This window comes from Schistocerca nitens, chromosome 5, assembly GCF_023898315.1.
Source record: "Schistocerca nitens isolate TAMUIC-IGC-003100 chromosome 5, iqSchNite1.1, whole genome shotgun sequence".
NCBI classification, from domain to species: domain Eukaryota; kingdom Metazoa; phylum Arthropoda; class Insecta; order Orthoptera; family Acrididae; genus Schistocerca; species Schistocerca nitens.
In genome coordinates this window covers 23553306-23579996 of record NC_064618.1, presented here as the reverse complement: position 1 = coordinate 23579996, position 26691 = coordinate 23553306, and positions in this window count along the sequence as shown.

Genomic DNA, 26691 nt, shown 5'->3' with positions numbered 1-26691 from the left:
CTGGTTGTCGGCTGATTTCCATTTTTATAAACAAGGACTGCACAAACACTTTAAATTATACCGCTGCTACGATTACAAGGAATGTGCAGACCGGAGCTGCCGGCACAGTCAACACGTGTAGCAAGCACGCTTCGTCTGGAGCTTAGCTGGACCCGGGGTAACGACCACTTCATTACAGCCACTCAGTTAAACTGATTGGGACTAAATGTACTCCACAGTTACAATTGTCATGACATCAGCATGATCGAACCTAATCTTTAAACTTGTCCTACACAGTATTTGTATTTAAATGCCTAAGATTTTCTACGCTAAATTATTATGCATTTCCATTGTGACAGACTTAAGTAAATAGGATCTAATTCAAATTTGGTGTGTGCTACATACAAATCAAGAGCACTACGTAAAGGTGCGGGAAAGTGAACTCTGTTTTTTTTTTTTTTTTTTTTTGTGTAACGCTGTAGTGCATACTAAATATTTACTCGTATTTTCTAATTTTAAAAGCTGTGCATAATGGCACTGCATACTGTTTTCATTAATACGAGTATGTCTGGAGACGGTCTGTTTCGTGTGGCAGGGTCGAGTAGACAGTTGCTGTGGTGAGTCTGGGTTTCTTTCGGCAGGAGTTGGACTTAGTCTCATCGTTTCAGCACCTTGAAATTTTACGATTGATACAATTCTGAGCAGCGTGTGGGGCCTTATGCATTTAGACTCTCTTGTCGGGTTAAAAAAAAAGTGGTTCAAATGGCTCTGACCACTACGGGACTTAACATCTGAGGTCATCAGTCCCCTAGAACTTAGAACTACTTAAACCTAACTAACCTAAGGACATCACACACATCCATGCCCGAGGCAGGATTCGAACCTGTGACTGTATCGATCGCGTGGTTCCAGACTGAAGCGCCTAGAACCGCTCGATCACTCCAGCCGGCTTCTTGTTGCATGTTGTATGTTTCCGCAGCTGGAGGTAACCTTATGAAAGTTCTGTGGGTGTGTGGGTTTTATTCTGTCAAGATGCGCAATGGCCTGGTCCAACAAGTACCCTTGGCTCCTGCAAGAAACAATATCCCCATCACACTACTACAGACGTCAGACAGACGCTCCTAATGTACCAACAAGAACTCCTTGAAAAAAATTCAGCCACAATTATCTTCTGGAGTCGTCCGCTGTAAGGCAAAGACACAAAAATATTCTATATTCTTACATAACTAGTGGAATACTTAGTTACGGCAGTATTGCTAGTTACTGTAAGAAAAACATTAAACGAACGGAAAATATTATTTATTGCAAAAAATTCTGAGAAATCAATTGAATCTTTTTCTTATATAAAAAATTAATAAATGTCGGGTTCTTTTTGGAACAGTAGATTACCTCTTGTGGACAGGAATGCTATTATTTTACAAAGCCTGGAAAGGTCCTTCTCTCCCCTTTCTTTAAGAATGTTATTTACTCGGCAGAATGGCTGAGAGCCGCGCCTACACAACTTGAATAACTTTTCTAGATATGGTCAAGGCTGTCACGTGAGAAATGTAATGTAGTCTACTGTTATGGAGGACAGATGGGGCTCGCATACGCTGTAGTGCACAATACCGCAAGCTGCGACGACTGCTGCCTGCATCGCTCGCTGCCGACAAGTAACACAACTATCTCTTTGTATCTGGATTGACCTTCACCAATCAAACTCCCCCTACACCTTGATGAAGTCAAGGACTCCTATCCACCCCTAGTCTAACTATTGGCGTGGTACGCCGGTCAGATAACCAGTCCACCGCGATGCCACTCAATACTTGCTCGCAAGCATTTAACTAGTTCTCTGTTCGTGTTCACACCGCACAATAAGTGTGGTGGCCAACACAGTGAACAACGCTTAATCATGAACGATTCAATATAGAGTGTCATTCCGATTCGCTAACGACGGAGGTGCTCTCCCAGTGAAGTACTGCGGAGAGACTTTGTTTCTCACTCTTCGCATACACGTACGAGCGCATCCGCGCTCGTTATGTGTTCCCACTCCAAGAGTAACAATGGAATGGCCCCTTTTTCTGGAAAAGTTGCAAGGGTATATCATTCACTGCCTTCCCTCACTCCTCTGACACTTTGCATCAGAAATATTCCACCAATCAGCAACGCTCTTTTAAACGGGAGAATGACGTTTCATTTGAGTCGACCAATGCGGAAATCTGTAGCATCTCCATGAGGTGTATACTGTCCTGCTATGAGAACTCTGTAACTACGCAGTCGGTCCGTGAAAAAATGCATCTTCTGGGCACTCCCACACAATGTAGCGGAATATGCTTTTATGTCGAACACAGGGGTCGTTATCCCTTTGCTCTGGTTCAAAAATGGTTCAAATGGCTCTGAGCACTATGGGACTAAACTTCTGAGGTCATCAGTCCCCTAGAACTTAGAACTACTTAAACCTAACTAACCTAACGACATGACACACATCCATGCCCGAGGCAGGATTCGAACCTGCGACCGCTGCGGTCGCGCGGTTCCAGACTGCAGCACCTAGAACCGCTCGGCCACCCCAGCTGGCCTTTGCTCTGGCAAAAGCTGTCTTCTCTCTGGGCAGTGACATTGGCCGAAGTAGGTATGTTGTTGACGCAGCCCTCTGAAGGGACAGTCTTCCCAGCGGGCCGGTTTCTTCTTTAGAACGAAAATTCCTGTGGCCGTCATGCTGTGTATGCCAGCCTCGCCTTTTGTCGACCTCGGTGCACACTTGTGATTTACTTATTAGATTTGCATATAGCTTACATGAATTCATACCAAACTGACTCTACCTTACCGAGTTTGGGTTCGAATGAAGTGTCTTGATGTGCTGAGTACGATTGTGAGGACGGATATGTAAGAAATGAAGATCAGGAGACCTCGCCACCTTACAAAGTGTCAGTCCATTTTGTGGTAAATTTTAGCTAATAGAACGCAGTACTACTGACGAACTTTGATATCTATGGCAGATTACCCCAATCGGCATAGGGACAAGTACCGAGAACATACTGAGTAGTACCGCAATACAGCACATCCCGATTGCACAAGGTCCTCGACCGACCTGCCTTTGTCGTGTCCCTCGCAGACATTCCATACTGCCGTGGAGATTCTCTACTCGGGGATGTCGGTAACGTTTAAGTCCCCATGCGTTAATCCTTAGTCGGGAGCTGGATTTGGCACTACGTCAGCTGATCTAACTGGGGAATCTTTACTGCAACTACATACGAACTTGACCTTCTTACCGTTGCTGTGGAAAGCTACACGCATTTTTTGACTTTTGATTGGAGTGTGGGGTATTTATTTTCGTGTTGTGAATAAATAGCATACACTTTGCAACATAACTTCGCCACTTTGGCGATTGTAATTGTACTATTTTGTTTCCATTGATAATTATTCATTTTATTTAACTAATTCTATTATTAATTAATTATTGTAAGATAAGTTATACCCCATGTGAGTAATGGAAGCCTGGGTAACAAAACTTATTCTAGATAGCTGGTGCTGTTGTCGTAGCATATGTACAGCCGTAGATGGGCATCCCCATAAAAGAAAAGCCAAACCTTTGTTGTCAAGCCCCAGTTCCCATCGCGTCCCCCCCTCCCTCCAATACATCAGAAAACCATTTGTACTATGTGATGTGAGGAAGAGGGGGATCAGCTTCTAACACCTCTTCCTGGCAGCTGTTGATTTTGCACGTGACCGAGACTTTGACTACTTTTGACGCAGGTGTATGGATGCCGTCTGGAATTATGCCTACAGAATCAGAAGGATGTGTGAGGCTTACCTCACCACTCTCTCTCTCCATCTCGACACCAGATCCCACTTACCTAGAAAAGAGAGGAAAAAATAAATCAGTAAAACATCTCGATACAAACACGGTTAGACATAAATTAGTGTAATTTTTCGCACAGTTGACATTTTAGCAAAAATAACAACCAGCGTTCGCAAACGGGTTGCTGGCTTGTATACAGGAACTAATCGTATGCATGTGCCAGAGGGAGCTAGATAAATCAGTGATGTAGAGGCAGTCTCGCACATAGTCAGATGGGATAAAGAAGTTGTCACGGTCAGATGATTGCGTTACGATTACAGACAGCTGCCTTGTTCTTGAACGAAGGCGGAGAAGTGAGTAGGATAGTAGTGAGAGTGCGGGACGACCTCGGTCTTGAGTGTCAGGTAACAGTGATAAGCATGCCTGGTGCAAGGTAACTCCCTCAGACTGCCTTGTGCTCCCACTCACTCTCCCCTGGGGAGCAACTGGGACCTGATGAAGGTCACCCTGAGCAATCCCCTCTTTCCCCCTCCTCCCCGGCCCCTTCTCTCCTCCTCTCTGGACCAATGACAGTCAAGCATCCTCTCCACATCTTCGTCTTTCATAACTGGGACACTGCAACTGAGCAGCAGGGGGAGAGGTTGCAGGCTATTTTTAATAACAAACTACATTGAGTCACGTCACCCAAGGCCTATTTGTTCATAACAGTTGAATATTACGTTATTCCAGGCACAAGCAGACACCACACTCAAGCAGATATTTTTGAAAGTACGCTCATTTTTTAATATTTTTCGCAGTTTTAACCGTTTTACTCAATTATGAAAGTTGAGTGTTAAAGTCACGTCAGTATCGTCACGTAGTGTCGCAGCGTGACGTCGAGTGATAACGATGCTACGTCGTGTCGCAGCGTGGTGTCGAGTCACGATGTCGTGTTTACATTGCATCTCATCGCCGACGTGATACTCGCGAAGCAATCACGACGTAGCATGGGTACCGATTTATTTACCAGCGCCAAGCAATCATTCCATTACTAGTGTGTGTGTGTGTGTGTGTGTGTGTGTCTGTATGTGCGTATGACGTCATAACGTATATGTTAGAAAGTAACACATTGACAGCTCAAGGTCACACCCACTCCCCCCATAGCTTTGTTCACGGACGTGGTGAGCTCCAGCTGGGTGCCCTCTCCTCCAGAGCCATGTCGTGTGTTCACGTCTGGTTTCGGTCTTCCGTGGAACGAAGCACCGACCGGAGTTTGCAGGATTAAGGGCCTGCGTGCAGTTCTTCTCTGGTCGATGCGCGTCAGGCGCTAAAAAACATTCGAAAACGATCTAAAATCGCTGTATCGAACGTAATGAAGATTTTTTTACTGATCTGGAAAACAGTGAAGAAGCCGGGAATAATATAAAACTTGCAAAAGTTTGTAAAATAAGTACAAAATCTTGTGGTATTTCCGAGTAGATACTATTACGTGTTATCAGTGCACCAATATCGGCAGGATCTCTAGATGTGAGTACGTGTTTTGATTCTCCAGAAAAGGGATATAAATGAAATCGGAAATTACGGACCGTGGCCATTTTGACAAAAAGTGAGTAGAACTGTGTTTCGAAACTATGACAGGGGAAGTATCCGATGACTAAAAATCACAGTGAGTCCTCCGCGAAAAAAATAATTATTCTGACCTCCGTTTCCTGTGTTTGATCCAGATAGTATAAAGATGGATAAAACTTTTTAATGTAATGCTGAGACGCTGAGGTAGCATGAATGAAGTCTTGTGTAAAATGCATTTACTGTGTGTTGAGAACAACAGCCTTGTAGTATGCTTCCATAAAACTTGCGTTTCACAAAAACACACGTAAAAATATATTTTGGTCGACTTCACCGGTAATATTGACCTGAACATACCTGCAGTTACTTTTGTCTGGCGCATATCAGCTCTTTGGGTGATGGGTTTAGTGACGAATGGACAGTAAGAAATAATTTCAGGAGGCAGGAAGTATCCTCGGTTATATTAAGGCGAGCCGTCCAACTAAAATCCTGTGGCGTTATTCAAGCACTCGCTAGCTGTCGCGCATGGAATATCTCATAAATAAAATGCGTTCATACGTCACACGGTACAGTAACGTTCTCTCAGATGTTACCACAATTAATTTCATAGTTTTCCTGCCAACTTTCTCTCTCGAAGTTTCTACAAGATCCAACAGAACGCAAATTCATCAGCTGCGGCATTTATCGTTGCATAGACGGAACAGTTTCACACTTCCTACCACTTTATTTTTTATCTCGGAGTGCTTTCATGTTTTCACGATAAAATATGCATCACATGCATTTATAAACTTTGACAATGTTCATACACTATTTTTAGTCGAAATACAAGAGACATTCTGTGTTTCTCCACTGGTTGGAGTAAAAACAAATATATATATTCCGAGAGAAAATCCTTCCAATGAAAACAGTGGAAATTAACGCGACAAGAAATTTTGAATATATATATATATATATATATATATATATATATATATATATATATATATATATATATATATATATATATTCAAGAATATAAAATTTCTTGTCGCGTTAACAAGAACGCGACAAGAAATTTTGAATATATATATATATATATATATATATATATATATATATATATATATATATATATATATATATATATATATATTCAAGAATATAAAATTTCTTGTCGCGTTAATTTCCACTGTTTTCATTGGAAGGATTTTCTTCTCGAAAGCCTGGACTAAAAGTAGACGTCTAATATTTTGTTCTAAATTTTTACTAACGTAAAAGTCACCTGTAACTGGCATGCTGCAAGAGGCTGAGATGATGTTGATGTGCCTATTTTTGTGACGGCCGTCATAGGAATAATGGCGTCCAGCAGATTCTATAAGCACTACCTATTTCCAGCCAAATATATTGAATCTATAAGAAATACAAGACCGCAGCAGATAAGCCCCTGCCAACCAAACATCAGATTGTAGAGTGTCTGACGTGATGCTTCCAAGCAAAGATGGTGTGTGTGTGTTGCACAGCGCTACAGAAATAATCACCTAGAAATAGTTTCGACCAGTAACGGCATCCACCCTTGCGAAAGGCATGTCGTCTGCGTGATAGCACACCCTTCGAACTCAGATCGTTGGGGTGTAGAAGCGAACACCACCTTAGGAAAGAGCGAGAGAAGACACAGATATAGGTTCAATCATCTCCGGCGTGGTGTCTGACACTGCCTCTGTTGCAGTTCTGGCCGAGGGATCTCCCGCCCGCGGTAATGACGGCAAACAGGTTCAAACATGTCGGTGTAAATGCCAAAAAGTGGGAATCCCTCCCCCCTCCATCCTCCTCTGTATTCGCTGGATAGTGCCGGTACGGTACGGAACTCCTCGAGCGGTCGCGGCCGTCAGAAAATCCTAGGTCGCAAGCGAGTGAGCTCGACATATCTACTCAACAGTACTCCAGATCACCTCCCCAGGCACTGTAGAGTAAGTTGCACAATTGTGAGTGTAATCCTCTCTGGTCTGATAGGTGGCACAAAAGCCGACAGTTGCTCAGGAAGAGGGCGTACACCCAGCCAAACCAGTCGTAACTCGCTCACCATAGGAAATCTGCGGATGCCTTCGCGGGCAAACGCTGCTAACAGTGTAAATGCCAAGCACGTCCCCCGCTTCCACCGTTTCTCTCTGGATCAATCAGAAACACCCTTCACCTCCCGCCCTAGCCATCATGCATTTAAAACTAGCATCCATTTAAAACTAACGTGCTTGATACCACTTTACGTCAGACTATATTCCCAGGTGGAAGGAAGACACGTAATTTTAGTCCCCCTTAAACACCCCAACAACCACCACCACACGTAATTATAATCACGATATATTAACGAAATAAGCCCTCCATTGATATAAGTAAAAGCGACATTAACTACATAAAAATCGCTTTTAACGTAATTTCGACTGATCCATGGAGTTACAAAGACACAGGCAGGACAGGTAGCACATTGCAGTTTGTGGCGAAGCTCTAAGACTCGTAAATAGATATGAAAATAATCCGAAGTATATGAAGGAAGGAAGGAAGGAAGGAAGGAAGGAAGGAAGGCTGGATTTAAAGTCCCGTCGACATCGAGGTCATTAGAGAAGTAGCAAATGCTCGGGTGGTGTCGAGGATGCCGAAGGGAATCGGCGTGCCCTTTCAAGGATACCACCCTCGCATTTGCCTGGAGTGACCCGATGCGGGTTTGAACCGCCGTCCTCCCGAATCACACAAACGAGACTGATCGTCTGCCACAGCACAGCAAAAATAAATTCTTCGTACATACAAAGCCATAGGTTCACAATCCTATCGTGCTATATTATGAAATATACGACCTCAGAGATCGAGCACCGTCTGTCGAAAAGGATATTGTCCAATGACCAGTTAACCTGCAACCAATGTCATTCAAATTGTGAACAACAAAAAAATGCTTCAAATGGCTCTGAGCACTATGGGACTTAACTTCTACGGTCATCAGTCCCCTAGAACTTAGAACTACTTAAACCTAACTAACCTAAGGACGCCACACAACACCCAGTCATCACGAGGCAGAGAAAATCCCTGACCCCGCCGGGAATCGAACCCGGGAACCCGGGAACCCGGGCGCGGGAAGCGAGAACGCTACCGCACGACCACGAGCTGCGGACTGCGAAAGAACATGCTCCGCTTCTAGCAGTAACTTATCGTAGATCGCTTGAGCAAGGAATAGTACCTAACGACTGGGAAAAAGTGCAGGTTATTCCCGTTTTTAATAAAGGCCGTAAAACAGATTCACACAATTATGTATCTATATAGTTGACGTCAATCTGTTGTGGAATTATGTAACATATTTTATGCTCAAGAATTATGACGTTTTTGGGAAATGAACTTCACCTCTGCAAAAATCAACGTGGATCTCGCAAACAGAGATCCTGCGAAACTCAGCTCGCTCTGTTCCTTCATGACGTCCACAGCGCAGTGGACAACGACTCTCAGATTGATGCGGTGTTCCTTGTTTTCAGTGAGGCATTTGACACCGACTTACTTAGCCGTTTAATGAAAAAAAAAATACGAGCTTACGGAATATTGGAGCAGACATGCTACTGGATTCAAGACTTTCTTGCAGATAGAATTCAACACGTCGCTCTTAACGGAACTAAATTGACAAATGTAAAGGTAATATTCGGAGTACCACAGGCAAGTGTGACAGGACCTGTAAGTAGGCTGTTTAGGGGTTTACGTTGGTAGCGCCACATAGTACTCTGTATGAAAATCGCTGACTACGCTGTATGCAGTCTGTGGCTGGTTGGACTCATTGTTGGAATATTCGCTTGTGTAGTGTTGGGAAGTTCGATATGAACAGCGCGTAGCGTTGGGCAGTTGGAGGTGAGCCGGCAGCAGTGGTGTCAGAGTTCTGAGCGGACGATCTGGACGTGTGTCCGTCAGAAAAAGGAAATTTGTTTAATTGGATGTCACAAAATTATATACATATATATTACGACATTTGAACACTATTAAGGTAAATACATTGTTTGTTCTCTATCAGAATCTTCATTTGCTAACTATGCCCATCAGTAGTTAGTGCCTTCAGTAGTTAGAACCTTCAATATAGTTGGCAGTATTGGCGAGCGCTGTGTTGCTGTAGTTCGAGTAACGAAGATTTTTGTGAAGTAAGTGATTCATGACAGGAATAGGTTATTGTTAGTCAGGGCCATTCTTTTGTAGGGTCTATTGAAAGTCAGATTGCGTTGCGCTAAAACATATTGTGTGTCAGTTTAGTGATGATCACAATAAGTAAAGAGAGAACTGTCTGAGTACGTTGAGTTTTGCTCAGCTGTTTTTCAAACGTTGAAGTTTACACGCACAGCTATTCATAATTTTTCTAAAGGGACGTTTCAGACCTTTGCTGTTTACAATATACGTATGTAAATGATCTTGTATAAAGCGTGGGATGCTCTTTAAGGCTGTTTGCAGATGATACAGTTGTCCATACCAGAGTACCATACCAAAGTAGCAACGCCAGAAAAATGGCTCTGAGCACTATGGGACTCAACTGCTGAGGTCATTAGTCCCCTAGAACTTAGAACTACTTAAACCTAACTAACCTAAGGACATCACAAACATCCATGCCCGAGGCAGGATTCGAACCTGCGACCGTAGCGGTCTTGCGGTTCCAGACTGCAGCGCCTTTAACCGCACGGCCACTTCGGCCGGCTCAGCAACGCCAGAAGATAGTAAGGATTTGCACTACAACCTGCAAGGAATTGATGATTGATGCAGGGTCTGGCAGTTGACCCTGAATGTGAATAAATGTAACATATTGCGCATACATAGGAAAAGAAATCCACTACTGTACTGCCGTAAAATACCTAGGCGTAACTACCCAGAGCGACCTTAAGTGGAATGACCATATAATGCAGATAGTGGGAAAATCAGACACCAGACAGATCCATCGGAAGAATCTTAAGGAGATGTAACTCATGCATGAAAGAAGCGGCTTATAAGGCACTTGTTCGCCAGATTCTTGAGTATTGTTCATCCATCTGGGATCCCTATCAGGTACGACTGATAAAGGAGATAGAGGAGATGGAACGAAGAGCGGCGCGTATCGTCACGGGATCGTTTAATTGATGAGAGAGCGTTACGGAGACGCTAAACAAACTCCACAGGCAGACGTTACAAGAGTGGCGTTGTGCATCACGGAGAGATTTACTATTGACATTTCGGGGCAGCGCTTTCCAGGAGGAATCGGACAACATATTACTTCGCCCCAGATACATCCCGCGTATTGCCACTATTTACGAGTGGAACGGGGTTGGAGGGATCAGGTAGTGGTACCGAAAGTACCCTTGCCACACGCCATTAGGTGACTTGCGGAGTATGATGTAGATGTAGATGACTGCTGGGAAAAAGCGCTGCACACACCTGCTGATACAAGAATCAGTACCACGTTTATGACGATACTAAGTACACCTCTTGAGGGGCGCTGGCACGGCAGACGTCGACAAAGGGCAGCAAACAAAAGACACAGTGCTAGAACCGGTACCAACAACTTCAGCCAGAACGCCGATGACGATTGTACGGCACTGATGACCGGGAGCCACAGCTGGCGATGTTTGGCTGCCGAGCTGCAGATCTCTTCAGTTGGCGCCACGCTGGGCGACGATGAGGAAATGATGATAGGGACAACTTAACAGCCAGTCTCCCAGAGGAGAGAATCGCCGACCCGGCAGGGAATCGATACGTGACCCGCTGCATGGCAGTGAGACGCGCTCACTGCTGAGCTGAGGGAGTGGAGACTCAACATGCCAGTACTACGTGATCTTAGGTCGGACTAAGCTCTTTTCGCGAAAAACACCAGTACATTTTGCATCACATAAGAGAAATTAGAGATCGATAGACATATTTATTTCCAGCACTGTTTTTTATAAGTGGCAAAAAGTGCCATACGGTGTTTGTGTGAGACTTGGGCAGAGAGACGTCATCTTCGTATCCTCTTATAACCAATAAGCTGCCTAAAGTTCGGATAAACATCTAAAAAACATAATCTACATCTACATCCATACTCCGCAAGCCACCTGACGGTGTATTTGTTCGGAATTAATGTATGCGAACACTGGACTCACAGTAAAATAGTTAAAAAAAAAGGCTCTGAGCACTATGGGACTTAACATCTGTGGTCATCAGTCCCCTAGAACTTAGAACTACTTAAACCTAACTAACATAAGGACATCACACACATCCATGCCCGAGGCAGGATTCGAACCTGCGACCGTAGCGGTCACGCGGTTCCAGACTGAAGCGCCTTGAACCGCACGGCCACACCGGCTGGCAGTAAACTAGTCTTCCATGTAAATAGTTCATGCGATTATTATAGGTTACATTCATTAAACCAACCTGCTCAAGGTCTCTATCGGCCAAATCTCGTTTTTTGTCGTAACACATCACGAAAATCCTAAACATGATAAGTGTGTTATAAATAATGATTCATAGATTAGTCGTCAATACTTCATTATAACACCACACTGACATTGGCACAGGGTAATGGACCCGTGACATCTCTGGAAAGACAAAGCTACTGCCAGCCATAACTGTGAGTGCATAATAATACAGCTAATACAGCTAGTTTCCTACTCTCGGGTCTACAGGAAGTGACATGGAGGCAGCAACTCCGATTCCACCAACAGACTAGCTACAAAACAGCTGCTAATATCTCTTTTTTGTATAATCTATTTCCACATTAAATCAATAGGCTTGCTGCGCATGGTTTTGCAAACCATTCGTTATATACTACAGAGTTAAAGAAACTGCTACATCGGCCTAATATCGTATAGAGCACCCGCGAGCCCGCACAAGTAAGTGGCGCAACACGACGTGGCATTGACTCGACTAATGTCTGAGTACAGCTGGTGGAAACTCACACCATTAATTCTGCAGGGCTGTCTATTAATCCGTACAGTACGAGGGGTGGAGAACTCTTATGAGCAGCACGTTGCAAGGCATTCCATATACGCTAAATAATGTTCCTGCAGCCGCTCTGTAGCAGTTCTGGACATGAGGGATGTCGCAGTGTCCTGCCGGAATTGTCCAAGTCCGTCGAAATGCACAATGGACGTGAATGGATGCAGGTGATCAGACAGGATGCTGACGTGCGTGTCACTTGTCAGAGTAGTATCTAGACGTGCCAGGAGCTCCATATCACTCCACAACATTATGGAGCCTCCACCACCTTTACCGGTCCCCCGCTGAGATGCAGGCACCGGCCGCTGTGGCCGAGCGCTCCAGTCCGGAAACGCGCTGCTGCTACGGTCGGAGGTTCGAATCCTTCCTCGGGCATGGATGTGTGTGATGTCCTTAGGTTAGTTAGGTTTAAGTAGTTCTAAGTTCTAGTGGACTGATGACCTCAGTTGTTAAGTCCCATAGTGCTTAGAGCCATTTGAACAATTTTTTTTTGAAATGCAGGCAACATGTGTCCAGTCATCAGCAGTTCAGTGCCGGTGTTGACAGTACAGGAGAGGCGTAAGGCTTTGTGTCGTGCAGTCATCAAGGGTACACGAATGGGCCTCGGCTCCGAAAGCCCGTGTCGATGATGTTTCGTTGAATGGTTCACACGCTGACACTCGTTGATGGCCCAGCGTCGAAATCTGCAGCAATTTGCGGAAGGGTTGCACTTCTGTCACGTTGAACGATTCTCTTCAGTAGTCGCTGGTCCTATTCTTGGAACATAATTTTCCGGCCGCAGCACTGTGTGAGATTCAGAGTTTTACCGAATTCCCCATATCCACGGTACACTCGTGTAATGGTCGTACAGGAAAATCCCCACTTCATCGCTACCTCGAAAGATGCCGTGTCCCGTCGCTCGTGCGTCGACTATAACACGACGATCAGACTCACTTAAATGTTGATAACCTGCCATTGTAGCGGCAGTAACCGATCTAACAAATGCCCCAGACACTTGTCGTCTTATATGGGCGTTGCTGGCCTCAGTGCCGTATTCTGCCTGTTTACATGTCTCTCTATTTTAATACGCATGCATATGCCAGTTTCTTTTGCGATTCAGTGTAGGTCAAATGGTTCAAATGGCTCTGAGCACTATAGGACTTAACTGAAAAAAAAATGATTCAAATGGCTCTGAGCACTATGGGACATAACATCTATGGTCATCAGTCCCCTAGAACTTAGACCTAACTGACCTAAGGACATCACACAACACCCAGCCATCACGAGGCAGAGAAAATCCCTGACCCCGCCGGGAATCGAACCCGGGAACCCGGGCGTGGGAAGCGAGAACGCTACCGCACGACCACGAGATGCGGGCAGGACTTAACTTCTGAGGTCATCAGTGTGATTGCAATTCGAACTTACTTGACGTATCATTGTTAGTACAGAGTGGATTTAAGTCTGAGTTGCCACTATTCAGGTACACGCGGTCGATATCTATGCGAAAATCCTTTCTCATAAGGCGAATCCCGCTCACTTAGCGTAGCACAGGCTGTAACGAGTACTGTATCAGGGATTACAATCTCACTGAAACTCCATATTTACTCTTCCATGACGAAGAAGGAAGAATGGACGACAATACAGCTATTTCTGTCATCGGGAATATAATTCGATAAGCGCTTCGTGTGGTAACTTTTTTTCTTCCAAGTATGTGATTAACTGTTACCCGAAAATATACCTCATTTGCGCCCTTGTGAATCTGATGATCACTTTTGTCTGTTACATTATATTGTCCCTTCAGCGACTTTAGATTCGAAAACTTTCAAACATCGATTGTAGGCAAAGGAACAGTTTTAAAGATACATAATCTTATCGCGTGGAATAACAGAAACATCTCCGTACTTCAAAATAATTTTGTTGCGATTTTAGCCATCCGAGTTGTGGTACTTTCCCTGTGAGCAAAAGTTACGGCTGTTGTGTTCTTGCTGGCGAATGAACGTAAAATACTGCCAGTGAGATATTTCGAAGTGGAAACTAGAAGTTGATCATGCTCCACACCTTATAGCTGCATGAGCATTCACCAGCTCTGCCGCAATAGCGCGTTGAAAATATTTGCGGTTGATGAACTGGTAGCGGCAATCGAAGTGATAGGATGGTGAGTTTTGTCCACCCTGCTCCCAAATGAACCGGAGGCTCGCATAAATCGCCGCCAGTGATCAAAGCGTGCCATTCGCATCTGTGTGCTGCTGTGTACGCCAATGTGAAAAAGTGCCCCCCCCCCCTCCCTCCTGCGTTAGCAATCTATCATTTCGTTGCGATTCACAGCGTGTTTGTTGCAAACGCATGGCGGCAACAGCCCTGTAAGCGAATGGGAATCAGGTACAGCACTGCTGCTGAACAGTAACTCACTGCCGACAGCAGATTGTATTTTCGATACTTCGCTCATTGTCCTATGCCGTTCGATTGAGACTGCAATCATAAAATTTAATTTTAAGTATAATGATAAAACATATATGTAACTAGAATGATTCCATGTATGCATGGCCTGTGATGGGAATTGTTAACGTTTACTGTTAACGGCAGCAGCTTTCCGAATGCAGAGGCATTCTGGAGGGTAGGAATGTATCTGAGCTAACTTTGCCGTCCTCTAGATGACCAAATAGGGAACTAATGCTTAGTATGTGTTGGGTGTCTTCCATGATCAAGTGGAAATTTGAGAAGATTGTGTATGGAGGTGCGTTTGGGCTGGATAGCTATTCCCTCCCATGTAAATTGTTCGGTTGGCTGCACGTGTACATTTCACGCCTTTATTTATTTGAGAAAAGATCGTATGTATGTGTGCATATAGCATGTGGACGATACGTTTGCCTGTTCTCTAGACATCGGAAAGTTCTTACTTGGCTTGTAAATTATAGGAATGATTTGGAATCTGGTACATCACAGACATCGGTATTCGAGAGTGGAAATATCAGTCTCCTCTATTTGTTCGTAGTTACTCAGTCATTTACAGCATGCTGCACCTCGCTAAAGTTTGGGGTTTGAAGAGAAATTATTTCCAGTCCAGCCGGCCGCGGTGGTCTAGCGGTTCTAGGCGCTCAGTCCGGAGCCGCGCGATTGCTACGGTCGCAGGTTCGAATCCTGCCTCGGGCATGGATGTGTGTGATGTCCTTAGATTAGTTAGGTTTAAGTAGTTCTAAGTTCTAGGGGACTGATGACCATAGATGTTAAGTCCCATAGTGCTCAGAGCCATTTGAACCATTTCCAGTCCATATCTTGCGATTAATGTTGCGCTAGCGATCGGTACGATGCTGCCTGGTGCTTGATATCGACAAGTACCGCGAAAATGGCATAATATTATGGCAGCCCAATACAAAAATATACATGTGTTCTTGTAATCCTGAGTTTGAAGATGTGCGTAGAAAAATGAGCAAGTAAGGAAGGATGTTCGGAGCAGAAACAGTAATGCGTTTGTGCCAAGGGGAAACGATACCGAATTTGTAGAACAGTTCTGAGAGAGACTTTGGCCCTCTCAGTGGAGTATGGAGTATAGATATGGTACTGTCCATCTTTGCACAAAGGAAGTAAAAGGGATTATTTTGTATAGCGGAGGATATGAATTATATGTGTACTACATTTACACGGTACACAGTGATAAATTTCTGGGATGGAGTTCGGTTTTGTGGACTAATATTCATGCTCCTGCTCTTGGTGGGAGAGGGCCGGCCGCGGAGGTCTCGCGGTTCTAGGCGCGCAGTCCGGATCCGTGCGACTGCTACGGTCGCAGGTTCGAATCCTGCCTCGGGCATGGATGTGTGTGATGTCCTTAGGTTAGTTAGGTTTAAGTAGTTCTAAGTTCTCGGGGACTAATGACCACAGCAGTTGAGTCCCATAGTGCTCAGAACCATTTGAACCACCATCTTGGTGGGAGAGCATGAGTAAGAATCTTTCCGTATTTGACGACGTGTATGGCACTTTGGAAGGTTTAGTTGTCGTTGCAATATGTTGATCAGTATAAAATAGTTTATTGCCGCTGAAATTCTCGTCTGCAAAAGGAAAATAAAAGGCTTATGGTGCTTCGATACCGGTAGCATCAGTAATTTGGCGGTAAATTCGATAAGAGCGAGTCGTAATGCTCGATCCATTCACACCATTTGTGCTGTGATATAGGAGCCTCTACATAGCGGAGGGAACGTTTGTGTGTGTTGAAAGCAGGAAGGGTAACATGTGATAGACTGGGTACCACGTTAGGTCCGCGAGGAAGACTGCATTTGGCGTTATTTTCGTAAACAGGTTCTGTTCGGGCAAGAATTTCGGTGCGTACAAGCTGAGACATCAAGAAAACGACTGCTAACTATTTCTGGGACACTATACAATTCCCATGAGGTTGACTCGGCTGTTATTTTTTACAAAGCCATGTGATGTAAGAATAACATTGAGAAACTTTTAGATGGTGAGTTGCCACTATTTCGCGGCGAGGCGTCAGTCACACTGGAAGAGCGAGGGGGGAGGGTACGCACGGCTGGATGCATCTCGTATGTTCCGTTAGGGGGCGAGCAGCCTGTGCTATTCTGTCATCAACCGTAAAGACAAGTTGAAAGGTGGCTACACTGAGTCACAGCGCCAAAGAGTTTTATTCCGCCGCCTCCACTGGCAGTGCTTGTTCAGAAGTTGTGGTGGTTAGTGCTTTGCTGAGAGGATGTCGATAGCTGTACTAGTTGAGGCCATGTCGTGTGCAGTTGTTTTGATGGGCTAGACAGCAGATGTTGTTCGAATGGAGATGTTGTAATGATCAGAGTGTATTTTTAGTCAATATATATGAAGGTAAAAAACATTTTTTTATTTTTTTTAAAATTTCCTAACTAACAATGCCTCTTGGTCACAGGTTCAGTCAACAAAGCATCTGGCTTGTGTTCATGTATTAGACTGTAATTCGGGTTTCTATGTGCAATCACAGTATTTCAGTTGTTTTTTAATTAATTCAGTGTAAATGGTATTTAAAATATCTTTTCTTATTGAGGAAGAACCGTGCCAAATGTGTACGTTGAATCACACTTCCACACACAGAACAGTTACACTTGTGCTTTGTTGTTCCGTAGTTTTTGTTTCATAGCTTTTATAGTTGCTGGAGACTTAATTAATTAATTGTGGTAACGGAAATTTCCATTCATTCCTTGTTGTTATTCTATGCAGTCAGATTGCGTACTAATACTAATCAGGGCCAACCGTTACGAGACAGCGTAACCGGACAGACAGCGTCTAAAATTAAAAATTATTTGCATTATATTTAATTAAGCCCCCATGCGCGTGGCGACCGCTGCTTCGGATCGTCCCTTGGATTCCTTTTGATAGTAAAAATAGCAGACAGTAGTATTGTTATATTAATTTGTAGTTTAGTAATTGTAGTCTATATTGCATGTGTAGATTGGTAATTGAACATTTGTAGTTGTCTTGTCTTTCCTCTAATGGTATTTTTGCAGAATTTAATTTTTGATGTCTTGTATACGGGTCTTATAATTTTGTGCAATTATGAAGATTTCAATTGTTCGTTAATCGTGCTTGTCGGGAAGCATTTCGTGTGAATGGTATTGTTGGATATAAAGTGTCATTGTGTGTAATTTTCGTATAGTGACGAGTTTTGTATGTTTCGTAAATGATTACGCGATCGATGAAAAAGGCAAAAATGATGGATATTGAGAATGACGAAATTGTTAACATGGCGAACTCGCAAACACAGAACAGTATGATGAATAATGAAGTAGAAAACAATTTAATAAGCAGGGAAAATAGTCCAGAACCAGTTCAAAACTTTTCACAATTAAAGAATTTTCAGAATACGAGATTAACGACAGAATATTCTGGAATAGTATCGAACACAGATAGCTTTACAGCTATGACGAAGGAAGCTGGTTTTGCGGGAAATGTTAGGGGCGAAAAGAATTTCGAACCAGTTAATATGGAGCAGTTGATGGGTGCTATATTAAATTTGGGATCACAGGATCTGAATTAAAAACAGTGGCAACACGGTCGGACTCACAAATAGGAACAATTAAAACAGAGATGGAAACAATGGAAACACGGTTAGACTCACGAATAGGGACATGTTTCAAAAATATGAAAGATGAATTAAAGAAAGAAATTAGAGAAGAAGTACAACCGATTTTGAATTCTCAGAATAATAGATTAATTGCAATAGAAATTAGACAAAAGGAACAGGATAGAGAACAGAAAGAAAGAGATCGCGTGATAGTACAAAAATTTTCAGAGTTAAATTTGCAACGTGCACACGATAAGGAAGAAATATTTGAGAGAATCGAGGAATCCGTACCAAATGACAGAATAAATAACCTAACACAACAATATGAACAGTTAACTACTAAATGTGTCAATACTGAAACCCGAGTCGCGACACTTACGGAAGACGTAAATAAACAGAAAGAAAAAATAGGTGACTTATCGGAAAGAGTTGAGGAGATTTCAGATAAATTGACAAATCCTAGTTTACATGGGGACAGAGATTCAGATGGTACAGCTCCATTGCCATTTGCAGAAATAGAAGAGTACCAGAGCATAAATAAACATGTTGAAAATCAGGGAAAATTTAATGAACGCGTTAAAAGGGAATTTGAGGCATTACGAAAGAAAGTCAAATAAATTGAAGGCGAAATCGTAGGAAAAGACAGCAGAAGAAATTTAGAATCACAGATAGCAGAGGGCTTTGAAGAAAATAATTTATTTCATTTACGAGATGCAACAAGAGAGCGCCAGGCGCGCGAACTTGACAATAATCGACATTTGGACTGGGACAGACGCTGTAGGTCTTTGTCGCCACGAGGCGAAAACTTTGACTATAAAACTTTTTAACTATTCGGAAATTTAAGATCTTTTGCAATTCTAAGAATGACATATATCCACGTTCATGGTTAGATCAATTTATGTACGCACTTCCACCAAATTGGCCCGTAAGTCACAAACTGGAATTTATGTGTGGATATTTAGAAAACGAACCGGCGACGCGGATGCGCGCACTTATTAGAGAATGTAATAATTTAAATGATTTTTATCATGCATTTCTATCTTATTATGCAGCGTAATTTTAAACAGTCTGAGTTCCACACGCCAGCAAAATACTTTGAAGACATGATTCGAAAGAATCTGTTCCTTTCCAGCCCTTATAGCCCGACTGAATTAATTCGCATTTGTTTAATTAAGCTGCCACAATCGATAAGACACATTGCTTTAGCCGGAAGATGTAAAGGTCCTCAGGGGATTCACTATGCTAAGTGAATATGTGCCGTAGCGTGCACAGGGCCCCGAGCTATAGTGGTGCTATTTCCCTTTTAGTTTTCTGCACTGCTGCCTACTCTTTTACCGTTCTTTGTATCTATCAAAACAACTCTTCGACTATCAATCTACGTATCTAGAGAGTCGGTAAAGAATAACCGGATATGACTATTTTACCCAAAAGTGATTTCGGAAATTACCGTTTGGACTTACTGTATCTTCAGCAGCATTCATTCGTAGTTTAAACGAAATTTTACCTGTTTATCTTCGTGACAATATTACTTCATATGTTGACGATATTCTTATTGCTAAACGTTCTTGGAGTGAGCACAACAAAGTTTTGGATTCATTATTACGTATTTTTGCAAGAGTTGGCATTACAGTGAACTTGGAAAAATCTGAATTTGGTCGTTCTCAGGTGAAATTTCTTGGTCATATTATTTCTACAGAAGGTATTATTCCTGATCCTGAGAAACTAGACGCTATTAGTAATTATGCTGTTCCTACTACAAAACGTGATGCTCGTAGTTTCCTTGGTGTCTGTAATTTTCTTAGACGCTTTGTTAGATTGGACAATTTGGCCACACCTCGTTTATGTGAACTATCTGGAAAGAATTCTAATTGGTGTTGGGATGAGGAAGCTCAATCAGAATTTGAACAACTTCGATATGCTTTAGTTGCTGCTCCACTTCTTTCACATCCGGATTTATCTAAAGATTTTTGTTTGGCGACGGACTCATCATACAAAGGCCTAGGTGCACACTTATTTCAAGAGATAGAAGAAAACGGCGTTGTAATACAGAAGACTATTGCATTTGGAAGTCGTGTTCTCTCTAAATCAGAAAATAATTATTCGATTACGGAACTTGAAGTCTTGGCTGTTATATGGCCTTTCACAAAATTTCGCATATTTTTGTATGGCAGACATACTAAGGTCTACACCGATCATCGAGCTCTGGAATTTCTTATGTCAACAAAGTGAACACATGGAAGATTGTCACGATGGGCGCCGTATCTACAGGAATTTGATTTTATTATTGTTTACATACAGGGTTCTTCAAATATTATTGCTGATGCTTTATCACGTGCACCTATGGGTTTGAGACAAAGTGCTGAAGAGGACTGCAAAGAAAACAATTATTGTTTGATGTATATTCAAGGTGTTGCGTTTGAAAATTTTATTTCTTCTTCGCTCCAGGACATCACTAAGGAGCAAAATAAGGATCCAGTCTGGAAGGACATTAAGAAGTGGAGGAGAAAGGAAAGCGTAGCGATTAGACAGTATTATTTAGTTCGCAATGATATCCTTTTTAAACGAAAATCGGTCGACAACTCTGTTTGGTTAGTTTGTATTCCTGATGAGTGGGTTAATAAATTGATTTGGTATACACATTTCAGTTATGCACACTTTGGTCCCAGAAAATGCTTTCATAGATTACGAGAAAGTTGCTACTTCAGTAATATGGAAAAACGTATTCGATCTGTTCTTGCCAAATGCAAATTATGTCAAAAGGCTAAGCCGCCAACTATTTCTGACAGAGCACCGTTGTTTCCTATCATTCCAGCGAAATTAAAGGAGATGGCTGCAGTCGATTTGTTCGGTCCAGTGGTTCGTTCTACTAATGGTTTTGCGTACATTTTGGTAGCAGTGGAATTGACATCAAAATATGTGTGTTTTACACCTTTACGCAAAGCAACAGCTCGTTCAGTATCTAACGCTTTCATCAAACATTTTCTTAAAGAAGTGGGTCATGTTGATAAGGTTATATCAGATAATGGATCACAGTTTCGCTCTAAAATTTGGCTTCGTACTCTACTGCGTCGTAAGATTAAACCAATTTTCATTTCACTTTTTCACCCTCAATCTAACGCTTCAGAGAGATGGATGAAGGAAATCAATACATTGTGTCGACATTATTGTCATCATAATCACAGAACATAGGATCAGTATCTTCATATTTTTCAAAACATTCTGAATGAACTCCCTAATGATTCAACTTCTTTACCGCCTATATTGATATTAAAAAATAAAGCACCGACAAATCGCATTTCTGAAATAGTTCCTTTTCCACCTACACGGAAACTGCGGCATTCTGAAGTTGTCAACCTGGCTCTACAAAATATTGCATCTGTGGCTGCTAGAAGAGAGAAATCAGCTAAACGTCCTGGTCGTTTAAAAACCTTGTCAGTTGGTCAAAAGGTGTTAATTAAGTCTCGCCGTTTGTCTCACAAAGGAAAAGGCTTGTGTCGCAAATTTTTTCTGCTTTATAACGGTCCATATAGAGTTCGCAAAATTATTCACGATAACACTGTTGAAGTAGAAACTCTTAAATCTCGACGCTCCAAGGGAATACATCATATATCGAACGTTAAATTTTTTGTGGAATGACATACTTTGAGAAACTAACAGTTCTACGTAAACATGCAGAGAATACAAGGATACCGCGCCGTGTTGCGGCGGCGGTACATACTCAAAGCAACAGTCAAGTCTGCGCGCCGCACAAGGCAGTCGTTGACCGCAAACAATTACTTCCTACGTCACGCGTACCTACAGCTGATCGAGCGCTCAGTGCGAATGCACTGACAGCCGTAAACAAATACAGTCTAATTTCTCTGATTCAATTCAGTATAAAGCTATAGTGACTTGATAAATTATGTTATTAACGTTCAGTTTTTTTCAGGATACCGTTGTATAAAATATTTAAGAACTTCAGGTAAATTCTGTGTGTGTCCGATGTTAAGAGGACTTGCTATCGAGAAAATTTCAGGAAGAATGTAATTTCGAAGAAGAAAGTAATAAAATAAAAAGGTAACTATTAATTGAGTTTATTTTTCAGGTAACATATTTCCACTTAGGTACGTACTTTAGACGTAATTTGCTGCTCGCGATTACGTGATTCATACTTTGTGCTAAATTTCATGTTCTATGAATTTACTTGTGAAGCGACGTGCTTGCGTACATTAACTGATTTTGACAATGATTGATTAATGAACAGGGTTGTTATTTGTGTATATTAAGCATTGCATGGCTGCTATGCTTTTTCACTGATGTCACATTTTTTTATTATGTGCCTGCTGTGCTTATTTATTTAAATTATAATTGTCACTTGATTAATTGTGCTGACTGTGGTTATGTATGTAAGTTATACTTTGTGATTTATCTGCTTGCGCCTTCATGTTTACTTATTAAGATTACATATGAACATTTATTTGCTTATGCTGATATGATTCTAATGACCTGTTTTTTTATGTAAGATACATATTTGCTGCTTTGCATATGGATTGCATATTTATACATTTCTGTTTGTTGTCATAACTACTCTCTAATTTGGTATATAGAAATGCTGATATAAGGTGTACGAACATGGAGTTTAGGCCACACCATGGTATTAATTATAGATTGTTTGCTTGGCAGAGCCTCGTTATAGGGATTGTGCTACATCCACTTGTTAACATTCTGTTCTCCACTGGTATATTTACTCGCTATTGCATGTTTTGCTTACGCTTAGTGCCTTATATTTTTAAGATAAGAAAATGAACTGCTATAATTCTACGAACGACGTTGGTACAAGAAACTTCATTGAAGTCACATGAGCTGGAGGTTTTATGGAAGCTGTATAAATTTATGCTAATAGGAAGGAAGCTAGCGACATGACATACCAACACTAGGTTTAGACCATTGACAGTTATTACACTGCATTCTTCGTGAGCAACTGAAATAGCAAGTGACACTTGACACAAGAAATACTCCACATGTTTGCTTCTGTTTTGCCATGATTGTTAAAGTGGTGTACACACTGTGAATTATTACTATCATTCACACTCCGTACTCGTACTTACTTACTGAAAGTTATTCGAACTAAAGGCTGTTAGAGGTCATGTATGCATTTCTTTTATTTAATGATGGACAAGGTAACCAAAATGTATTTTATAATTCATAATGAGTAGAAGATTTGGGTCAGATGGATTACACAGAGGTTGTGTGTGGACATTGTGTCTTCGGATTGTATGGGATGATGAATTGAGGTTTGCACTAGGATTTTATCTGTACTTGTTCGAGGAGACTGACTAGAGGAAAGAGTTGTTATGGAAGTGAAATGATATTGGCGATAAGGTTTATATGTGTCGACGTATTGAAGAGGTATTATTGAGGTATTGAGATTGTGTGAAGTTGATGATTATTGTAGTTTTGGTGGACAAGAGGTAAGGTAAATGGTATTGATGATAAGGTTTATATGTATCGACGTAAGAGGTATTATTGAAGTATTAAGATTATGTGATGCTGATGATTATTGAAGTTTTGGTGGATAAGAGGTAAAGTAAGTGAGGAGCATATTTTTTTGTTGGTTTATATGGAACAAAGAGGATGAAGATGGCAGACTAGAACACTCATGTGGAAGGAAGATTGTCTACATACACACTTTGTTAAATCACTAAGCAGTATATACTTTTCTTTTTGGAGAGAGGAAGTAATTGCATATCTTGGCACACTGACAGTTGTTCAGCAACTGTACATTTGATTTGGCTTGGCAAACATTGGTCTTGACATGATGACTATGACGTTGACTAATTATTATTGACTGTTATACATTGCTGCCACTACTACTTGATACACATGTTGAACATCAAATCTTTGACAGAATTGCATTTACACAGTTGACACTATTCAATTACACAGTAGTACTTAATGTGGATGAAAGATGAGTGAGTGTGTTTTGTGTGTTTTCCGTTCCTAATCCCAAATAATTGGTACCGACCTACCTCCTAAATATTATTTTACTTGTTTTTTGTGGCTTGCACTGACACCCATAAATATTATAGGTTTACTGATATTTGTGTATTTGTAATATTTAATATGACAATTACCTGATATCATTTGTGTGTTTATTATAATTTGTATGTTTAGTGTAAGAGCATTGATAATAATTTTGTAAAAGCAATTGTGTGTGCATTCAATCTGTTGTTCATGCATGCACCTGTTCAACATTAATGGGTGCCACTTAGAAATGTTTAATTTCTGCTGATGAACTCTGATGAACTGTCTAATTAGTGATAGTGAATATTATGGACTGTTACCTGCACTTGTTCAAAATGATGGGTGCCACTTGGAAATGTTTAATTTCTGCTGATAAACTCTGATGAACTGTCTGATTAGTGATAGTGAATATTATGGACTGTTACCTGCACCTGTTCAACATTGCTGGGTGCCACTGATGGAACTGCTTCTACTGACATAATGTCACTTGTTGGTGTCTGCACCATCTCAACATTGCTGGGTGCCACTGATGGAACTGCTTATATTGAAATGATGTCACTTGTTGGTGTCTGCACCTGTTCAACATTGCTGGGTGCCACTGTTGGAGCTGTTTAAATACTGCTGATGAAATGTTATGAGACTGCTATTTGCACCTGTTGACCATTGCTGGGTGCTACTGTTGGAACTGTGAACTACTCTGAGGAGTGCTACTTGTTTATTGAACTATTGACAAGATTTTATGTGAATATTTGTATAAACTGATTTTTTGTGTATTTACTGTTTATGAAATGTTATGAGACTGTTACCTGCACCTATTCGTCATTGCTGACACTATTGATTGTTGCTTAACCACATGATACTTGTGTAAACTATTATGTAAAATCACATGTATGCAAGCATTTGTATTCCTTACTGTTTTTTATATATTAGGTTATTGAAGGGTCAGTGCAAAGCCAAAATTTATCTAGTTATGTGATATTTACTTATTAATATTATCTTTTATATTTGTCTGTATTTTTTTTGACGAATTTGGTGGTATTTTCACCACCATTGCTGGCAAAAATACCATCAAATTCTAGCCTGTGGAGGAGGGGCATATGAAAGGTGGCTACACTGAGTCACAGCGCCAGAGATCGCGTCAAAGAGTTTTATTCCGCCGCCTCCACTGGCAGTGCTAGTTCAGAAGTTGTGGTGGCTAGTGCTTTGCTGAGAGGATGTTGATAGCTGTACTATTTGAGGCCATGTCGTGTGCAGTTGTTTTGATGGGCTAGACAGCAGATGTTGTTCGAATGGAGATGTTGTAATGATCAGAGTGTATTTTTAGTCAATATATATGAAGGTAAAAAACATTTTTTTAATTTTTTTTTAAATTTCCTAACTAACAATGCCTCTTGGTCACAGGTTCAGTCAACAAAGCATCTGGCTTGTGTTCGTGTATTAGTTTGTAATTCGGGTTTCTATGTGCAATTATAGTATTTCAGTTTTTTTAAAATTAATTCAGTGTAAATGGTATTTAAAATATCTTGTCTTATTGAGGAAGAACCGTGCCAGATGTGTATGTTGAATCACACTTCCACACACAGAACAGTTACACTTGTGCTTTGTTGTTCTGTAGTTTTTGTTTTGTAGCTTTTATAGTTGCTGGGGACTTAATTAATTAATTGTGGTAACGGAAATTTCCTTTCATTCTTTGTTGTTATTCTATGCAGTCAGATTGCGTACTAATACTAGTCAGGGCCAACCGGTTACGAGACAGTGTAACCAGACAGACAGTGACTAAAATTAAAAATTATTTGCATTTAATTAAGCCCCCATGCAAAGTGCTGCCCAGAGGTGTCTCATGTGAGCCTGGCGTGAGTGAGTTTTGGAGATCTGTAACGTCAGTATAACAGTGACTGTATACTAGAAAATACAGACAACCTCCACCTGCATCCGATGGCGGCTCATTGCTGTTCGTGCCCATGGAGCGTCAGCACAGGTGTCAAAGGTGAACACATATTGTGATAGTAATTTCTTAGGTGTCAAGTATAAAAGAGATGTCGCCACCTCATGCCTGAGGGCACCTGTGTGTGTGTTGACAGAGTTGATTTTATGTCTGCACATCTGTGTATTGCATTTTTTGGAGCAGTTTTCAGGTCTGTACTGAAATTATTTCGGAAAATAGGGGTTGTTAGCATGTCTGCAGACTGTGTATTGCGACCCCAAGCACATCGGGGCTTGCGTTTTGTGTCAATGTGATAAATATACTCCATCCCTAAATAAAATGTTCCAAAATAAATACAGTGCCCTCCTTCCTTACTTTCCCCAACATCCCAGCACAGGCTGAGTTACTTTCGCGCTATTTTCCCCCAACAGACCACTATTTTGGATTACATCACAGGAGTGATGACAGCACCATCTGGTGGCAGTACTGTGTGCTAAGTCAGTTGGACTCTAGATC